Genomic DNA, 8044 nt, shown 5'->3' with positions numbered 1-8044 from the left:
TGGATCATGGATTCTGGTGCGTCATTCCATGCTCGTCATTCCAAAGATGTGATGCAGAATTTCAGGGAGTGCCAAGGGAAGGTCAGACTGGTAGACCACAAGAGCCTTGATATTATAGGTGTTAGGGATGTGGTCCTCAAGAATACTTTGGGTACAAAGTGGACTATGAAGAATTTCAAGTTCATTCCATACTTCAAAAGAATGTTGATATGAGTGGGGCAACTTGATGATGAAGGTCACCATGTCACTTTTGGTGATCATCAATGGAAGGTGACAAAGGGAAACTTGGTGGTTGATAGAGGTCAAAAGCGGGGTACACTTTACATGGTGGAAGTTTCTGATGTTCAGGCACATGCTGTTGAAGAAGTTGGGGCATCCACTCTATGGCACCAAAGACTTGGACATATGAGTGAAAAAGGAATAAATATGCTTTCCTCCAAAAGAAGAATTCTAGATCTGAAAAATGCGACAGTAGATTTCTATGAGCCATGTGTTTTTTGCAAATAGAAGAAAGTTACTTTCACTAATATAAGACATCCACCGAAGAAAGGGACGTTGGAGCTTGTTCATTCAGATGTGTATGGTCCCACTTCAGTTGCTTCAGTGGGAGGATCCCGGTATTATGTTACTTTCATCGATGACTGCACTAGAAAAGTTGGGGTCTATTTCTTGAAGCAGAAGTCTAAAGTTTTCAGTGCTGTCAAGAAATGGAAAGCGATGGTTGAAAATGAAACTAACTTGAAAATCAAGTGTTTCAGATCCGATAATGGGGGTGAATACATGAGCAAAGAATTCATTGATTTCTATGCTGAACATGGAATCAGGATGCAGAAGACCGTTCCAGAAACACCTCAGCAGAATGGAGTAGCTGAGACGATGAACATAACATTGAACGAAAGGGCGAAGAGCATGAGACTACATGCAGGTTTGCCTAAGATGTTTTGGGCAGATGCGGTCAACACAGCTGTATACCTAATCAATAGAGGACCCTCAGTTCCCATAGGGTTCAAGATTCCATAAGAAGAATGGAAAAGTCATGATGTTTCATTCAAACACATAAAGGTCCTCGGTTGTGTATCGTATGTAAAATTCAAAGAATATGAGAGAGACAACCTAAAGACAAAGTCAAGGAAGGGCACCTTTATAGGCTATGGGTTGGACAACATGGGTTACAGCTTCTGGGATAACGAGAACAAAAAGGTTATCAGAAGTCGGGATGTGGTTCTCAATGAGAATGTGCTATACATGGATGAACTTGCTAAGGGCTCAAGCAGTAAGAAACAATCAGAAAAGGAAGAACAAGTTGAGTTAGAAGAAACTTCAGAAGATGACATTATATAACCTGTCAGTACTCCAAAGATATGTGAAAGTTCAGGAAGCAGTGGGAGCTATGATGAAACTGGAGATAGTAGGAACATAAATGATAGTAGTTCAGAGAATGAAGGTGTATAAATTAAAACTCCTACCATCCGTAGATCCATTAGAGTATGAAGGCCTTCAGTCAGGTATTCTCCTTCAGCAAGCTTCTTGTTGCTGACAGAGAATGGAGAACCTGAGTCTTATCAAGAGGCCTTGAGAATGAAAGAATCCATACAATGGAAGAAGGCTATGGAAGAAGAATTGAGCTCGCTTGAAAAGAATCATACTTGGTCCTTAGTCACGCTCCCAGTAGGGAAGAAAGCACTTCAAAACAAGTGGGTGTTTCAGGTTAAGGATGACATTGATGGAAGCAAGAGATACAAGGCAAGATTGGTAGTCAAGGGTTTCCAACAGAAGGGGGGGGGGTTGATTATAATGATATCTTTTCTCCAGTTGTAAGATGACTACAATCAGAATGCTTTTTGGAATTGTGGCCTCTGAAGATATCCATCTAAAGAAACTAGATGTGAAAATAGCTTTTCTCCATGGTGACGTTGAAGAAGACATCTACATGGCACAACCAGAAGGTTTTCCCATAGTTGGCAAGGAAAATCTGGTGTGCAAACTAAAGAAAAGTTTGTATGGTTTGAAGCAGGCTCCAAGGCAGTGGTACTTGAAGTTCGATAGCTTCATGCAGAGGAATGGGTATAGCAAATGTGAGATGGATCACTGCTGTTATTTGAAGAAATTCAAGTCCTCTTATATCATCCTATTGTTATATGTTGATGACTTGTTGATTGTTGGATCCGACATGCAGGAGATCAACAAGCTAAAGAAGCAGCTGGCCAGTGAGTTCGAGATGAAGGACTTAGGGTCTGCTAAACAAATATTGGGCATGAGCATAGCCAGGGATGAGTTACCGGTACACTAAAACTTTCACAAGCCAAGTACATCAAGAAAGTCTTAGAAAAGTTCAGCATGGCAGATGCGAAAGCCAGAAGTACACCATTGGGGAATCAGTTGAGATTTACCAAGAAGCAATCCCCCAATACGGAAGAAGACAGAGAATACATGGCTAAAGTGCCCTACGCATCTGCAGTTGGTAGTTTAATGTATGCAATGGTTTGCACCAGACCATACATTGCTCATGCTATGGGAGTTGTTAGCAGATTCATGTCAAATCCTAGAAGACAATATTAGGAAGGATTGAAATGGTTGCTACGCTACTTAAAAGGAAGATTTGAGTGTTCCTTGTGTTTCAAAAGAAAATGAGTAGTTTTAGAAGGGTTCGATGATGTTGAATTAGGTGGATGTGCAGATTCAGGAAAAAGCACAACGGATTATGTGTTCACAAACGGAGGTACAACAATCAGCTGGATGTCAAGGCTACAAAAGAGTGTTGCTCTTTCAACCACAGAAGCAGAATACATGGCACTTGCAGAAGCTACCAAAGAGCTCATATGGTTGAAGAGTTTCTTGTCAGAATTTGAAATGCAACAGGAGATTGTGTACTGCATTCTGACAACCGAAGTGTAGTTCACTTAGCAAAGAATCCAGTGTTTCAAAGCAGAACGAAACACATTCAGATGAGGTACCATTTCATTCGAGAGTTAATCAATGAAGTAACTCTAAACTTGAAGAAAATCCTTGGAACGAACTAGCTGATATGTTCACCAAGGTGGTTACCACTAAGAAGTTGAAGCTTTGCATGGCTTCAACTGACCTTTCAGAAGTTTGAAGAAAATGGATTGGCAGAGAGAGAGAGAGAGAGAGAGAGAGTGAGAGAGAGAGAGAGAGAGAAACAGGGATTACTTTGAGGAATGGTGAAATTTGAATGGCATATGAAGTTGTTCAAGCCTTCAAGTGGGAGATTGTTGGGGTATGAAGTCTTGTCCAACATGGAGCATTTAGATCACAACGGAGCACTTGGGGTTCATGGATCATGTGACAAAGGAATGCATCATCTGAGAAAGGAATGGGTCGTTTGACAAAGGAATGGATCAAGTGCCAAAGGAACGAATCATACAGAAGGGGGTTTGGAGCACCTGGAAGAGGTTTGGAGCACTTGGGAGTGATATGGAGCAACAAGGTGACCTTGTTGTGCCATCTGCTGAAGACTTGGGCCAAGAAGAATGTTGTTGCGCCAAGGGCACTCCTTCTTGTGCCAATAGACTCCCTCTTGCGCCATGGGATATCACTCTTGCGCCATGAGGTACTCCTTGCGCCATGGAGTATGATGGTGAGCCAAGCATGGCCTTGTTGCACCATGCATGATGTTGTTGTGCCAAGATGGTGATGTTTCTCCAACCTAGAAGTTCTTGTACCACACTTGAAGTCACTTGTTCCATCCATATTCCTGTTGTGCCATGATGGCGCAAGATGGACCATCTTGGTCCATCGATGAGCCAAGTATTCTATGAAGTCCACTATGATGCTCAAGATGGAAGAATGTTCCAGAAGACGCTGTATGGCGGAATATGATTGGTTTTCACCATTTATGGGCGTATGGGCCAATGGGCTTGGCCCATTAGGGTTTTAGGTTTGATCCCTCAAGTATACATAGGCTCACACCCCCATCATTGTAAATTGCTAGATTTCTGTGAGTGCTCAAAGTGAGATACAATTTTGAGTGCTTGTAATTGTTCCAAAAAGTTAATAAAATCTTTTCTCTCTCGTTCGCCCGTGGACATAGGTCACCTTGACCGAACCACGTTAAATATCATGTTCTTTAGATTTACGTTTTTCAGAAGTCTTGTGAGTTTACCGAAGTTTGTGTTTTGATATTTGTCTGAAGTGCTTAACTTGTTTTGTTGTAACCTAACACCATCATAGAAAATATAAATTTCTTGTTGAACATTGAGATCATGTTGTGGGAAATTTCGAAGTAAAATTTTGTATCTCTCCCATGCTTCATATAAAGATTCGCCATTTATTTGCAGAAAATTTTGGATCTACTTTTTCAATTTCTCTATCTTCAAGGGAGGGTTGAATTGGTGGCTGAACTCTTCACGAAGGTTGGTCCATGTAGTGATTGCTTCAAGTGAGAGTGACTTTAACCAGTTTTTAGCAGCTCCTGTAAATGTCACTGGAAGCATCCTTAGTAGCACTGCATGTCGTGAGATATTTGGAACATTGAAGTAATTTGCAATGTCCAAGATTTGATCAATATGTCGATATGCAAATTCGTGATCTTTTCCCGAAAATGGAACATCCTTGAGTATAGTGAGGATATGTCCCTTGAGCTTGAAGTTTGTATTGGACGGAATTATTGGTGGTACGACACCCGACCCATTATCATGACGCATACGCCGATTATATTCCTCCATAGTCATTATCGTGATGACCGCCATATCTACTACTTTTCTTTTGACTTCTTCTTCTGAATCACTCTCGATTTCTAGTTCGTATCTGATGCCTTTCTTTTCGGGAGTTCTATCAAAACTTTCGAGTTTATTTGATTGAAACTTGCTACTCGACTCGCCGACCTTTTTATCCTTTTTCTTATGGAATGCATATTTTAGGATCTTCAAGTGGTGGCATGATCGCAAAATTTGATCCCCTGGTTATATATATTATAGAAACAAACAAGAGAAAACTATAAAAACGAACAAAACACAAAATGAATGAAAAACTAAAAATATCAGCTTTCATGTCGTGACGGTAGAATTGTCACATCGTGATCACTGAGAAAACAGAAAACTAACACCCTGCTCCTGAGTATCACTTAAAGAAAGAAGAGAACGAAAGTCAGAGGATTTGGAAGGAAAACAGAGAAGTTTGGTGCTCGCTAGTTTTTTTTCTTAGAAGAGAAGAAAATAATAGAAGGAATTTGAGCAGATTTGTATCGTTCCAAACTTTCATCCCAAAATGGGAGGAATTGGAGAGAAAGAAACGCATGGAAGATAAAAAGTTGCATTATGACGAAAATACCCTTAACTTAATAATAAAAGGATACGTTCCCTATCTTCTGTACTACCTTCTTGATCGCTTTCTCTCTTGTTCTCTGTTACAAACTGATACGGAAGTTCTTCTTGTTCTTCTTTTGTTCATTCTTTTTTTCTTATTCTTCTGTTCTTTGTTCACCTTTTTTTTGTTACTCTGTGTTGTTACTCTGTCCTTGAGATGTTGCATCTTTACTCTATGTTGTTACTCTGTTCTTGATCGCCTTCTGCCTTTTTTTTGTTACTCTGTGTTGTTACAGCTAGTTCTTGGTTTCTTTTGGAAATTGAACATGCTTTCTTGTTGATTCTTCTTATTCCACTGTTTGTTCTAGGTTTGATGGTGTGTTGGAATTATGATAGTGTGAGTTTGTACACTCAAATTGTGGTTGGAATGGATAATTCTCAATCAACCATAGTTATTGAAGGTTTCCATAAATTTAACTTCCTGGGCTGGGTGTTCTTTATCCCTGAGATGCCTCCATAACATTGTACCAGATTGACTGTTTTGCCCCTGCTTAAAAAATGTATTTCGTACCAATTCCTTTGATAAAATTTGTGAAGGATGTCTATGCAATAATCTATAAATCAACTGTTTGGCTTGAAGGCTTACCTGGATTACATTCAAATTCTTTTCAGTTTCAAGAATGATATTACGTTTGATAATTACCTGGATTATAATTGACGATTACTAGATTGAGCTTTATGTCTTTACTCATTTCATGATGTGACTGTTGGGTTTTGAGCATTCTAACACTCCTATGGTGTACATGCAACCCTAGAAACCTTGGATCTATGTTTTACTAAGATACATGCAAAATTGATTTTCCAAGGTTCTTAACTTTTCTAGCATAGCATGGGGAACTTTTAAACATAAATGCTAGAAGAAGAACATACCTTTTGTAGTTTGGATTCCTTGAGAACCTTTTGAGCGTAGCACCTCAAGTGTGATGCCTCAAATGTCTCACACAACACTACAACACTTGGAATAACCTTCACAGAAGTTCACTAAGCCTCAAAATCGGATTGCCCTCTCACTTGTACAAGTAGTACCCGATTTTACTTGCATAGGGTTCTTTGTATAGTTGTGGCACAAGTAGGGTTACACCATGTAAACCCTAATTGTCATGGCTTTCCATATTCCATGATCCATGGGTTTGTAACCTCCATGGACTATCCATGGGGCACCTTATGGGTTTTAACCCAATCCATACAAACCATGGATCATTAGCCCACTATAGAAGAATAGATGATTTACACAATCAACCCCATATATTTAATTAATAGATGATTTACACAATCAACCCCATATATTTAATTAGTCTCCTTTTGATCACTTAATTAATTCCAAATTAATTCTTTGATCAATACTAATTAAATAATATTATTAATATATTAGAACTTATAATATATTAATAATCTTTAAGTGTCCTTTCTCTCATTTTGGTCTATCCATGTATTGCAATGCCATGCAACCCAAATGGACCATGCCAACCGGGTCAAGTACATTCCAGGAATAGTTATGAACTTAGACACCTAATCCAACAGTCTCCCACTTGGATAAGTCTAATAACTATAACTGCAAGAATGACTTCAGGAACCGATCTACAATCATAGCTCTTTCAAGGTCTCGCGGAACTGAGATGATGATGATACGCCATTTAAGATAAGTGATCATATAATCCTCTTTCTAGATATCAACCGGACAAATACATGGAACAATGTCTTTCTTATTGTCCAGCAGTTTGTTTCCCGATTTCCGATTTGTTTGACATAGAACTTATTTGAACACATCAACTTAGTTCTGACCGGGCCCGGTACATGGGTCAACACAAAGTCATAGAGGGGCCCAGATAAACTTCAACTCATATGCTTGTTCTACTACTTGTTGAATTATACACAAAGGCACGTTTTATAACATCGAGTTACCAATACGTTTTCATACAATCAATGCATAACCAACTCATAGGAAACAAGTCATATCGCTAGGTTTGAAGACTTATATGATATTACCGTCTCGCGATCACTTGAGATAATTTCCATGAAGTGATACCAACGAGCGTGGGTTGAATCCAATACTCAGAACTTATGAGCACTCATGAATGTTGCAGCAACTCTTGCTATGCCCCATACCTTGGACATCTACAATCCAACTTCATGACAGTCTTGATTCATATCTACTTCCAACATATGACCGATTGTGGATGGTTTGAATAACTTAGTCATTCGGGAAGAATGACCTAGTTATTCTGGAAGTCAAAACATGCAAAGTGAAACACAAGAATAATCGAATCAACTATGGTCTCATAACTTATGAATATAAATAAAAAATCTTTTATTTATCACCATATTGATTACACATTATCCATTGCATACTGTTTCAAACTATCAACTTTATACTTGAATTAAAACAATACTTATCCCATGCTCCAAGCATGTACACTATGGTTTTTCCTAAACACTAGTCATGCCATACACCAAGTATGCATACTATGTTTTTCCAAACATTAGTTATGCCATACACCAAGTATTCACACTAAGTTTGTCTATGATCTTTACTTTGTGAAATAGATCGATTGAACATAATTCCAATGATTCTCATTTCACAATCCCAAATCCTTATCGCAAATGTAAGAATTCCAAATTCCTACCATTTACTGAACTCTTTTAGATTATGAACTTATATGTATTGATCCTCTTGTAATGATTATGCACACTAGTCACAAAGACTTGTCAACAGTCATTAC

General features: G+C 38.8%; 1 non-coding gene across 1 annotated transcript; it reads left to right on the top strand.

The window, feature by feature from the left end:
* Nucleotides 1-4218: 4218 nt before the first annotated feature.
* On the top strand, nt 4219-4325 carry LOC145110254 (small nucleolar RNA R71). Its single transcript, XR_013709637.1, has one exon. It is a non-coding gene; the product is annotated as a small nucleolar RNA R71 (small nucleolar RNA).
* The last annotated feature ends 3719 nt before the right edge of the window (nt 4326-8044 follow it).

The sequence above is a fragment of the Lactuca virosa genome, chromosome 4 (genome assembly GCF_052849685.1).
Source record: "Lactuca virosa cultivar CGN04683 chromosome 4, Lactuca_virosa_CGN04683_v6, whole genome shotgun sequence".
Lineage (NCBI taxonomy): Eukaryota > Viridiplantae > Streptophyta > Magnoliopsida > Asterales > Asteraceae > Lactuca > Lactuca virosa.
Note: the sequence above shows the minus strand (reverse complement) of the source record. Positions and strands in the feature narration are given on the sequence as shown.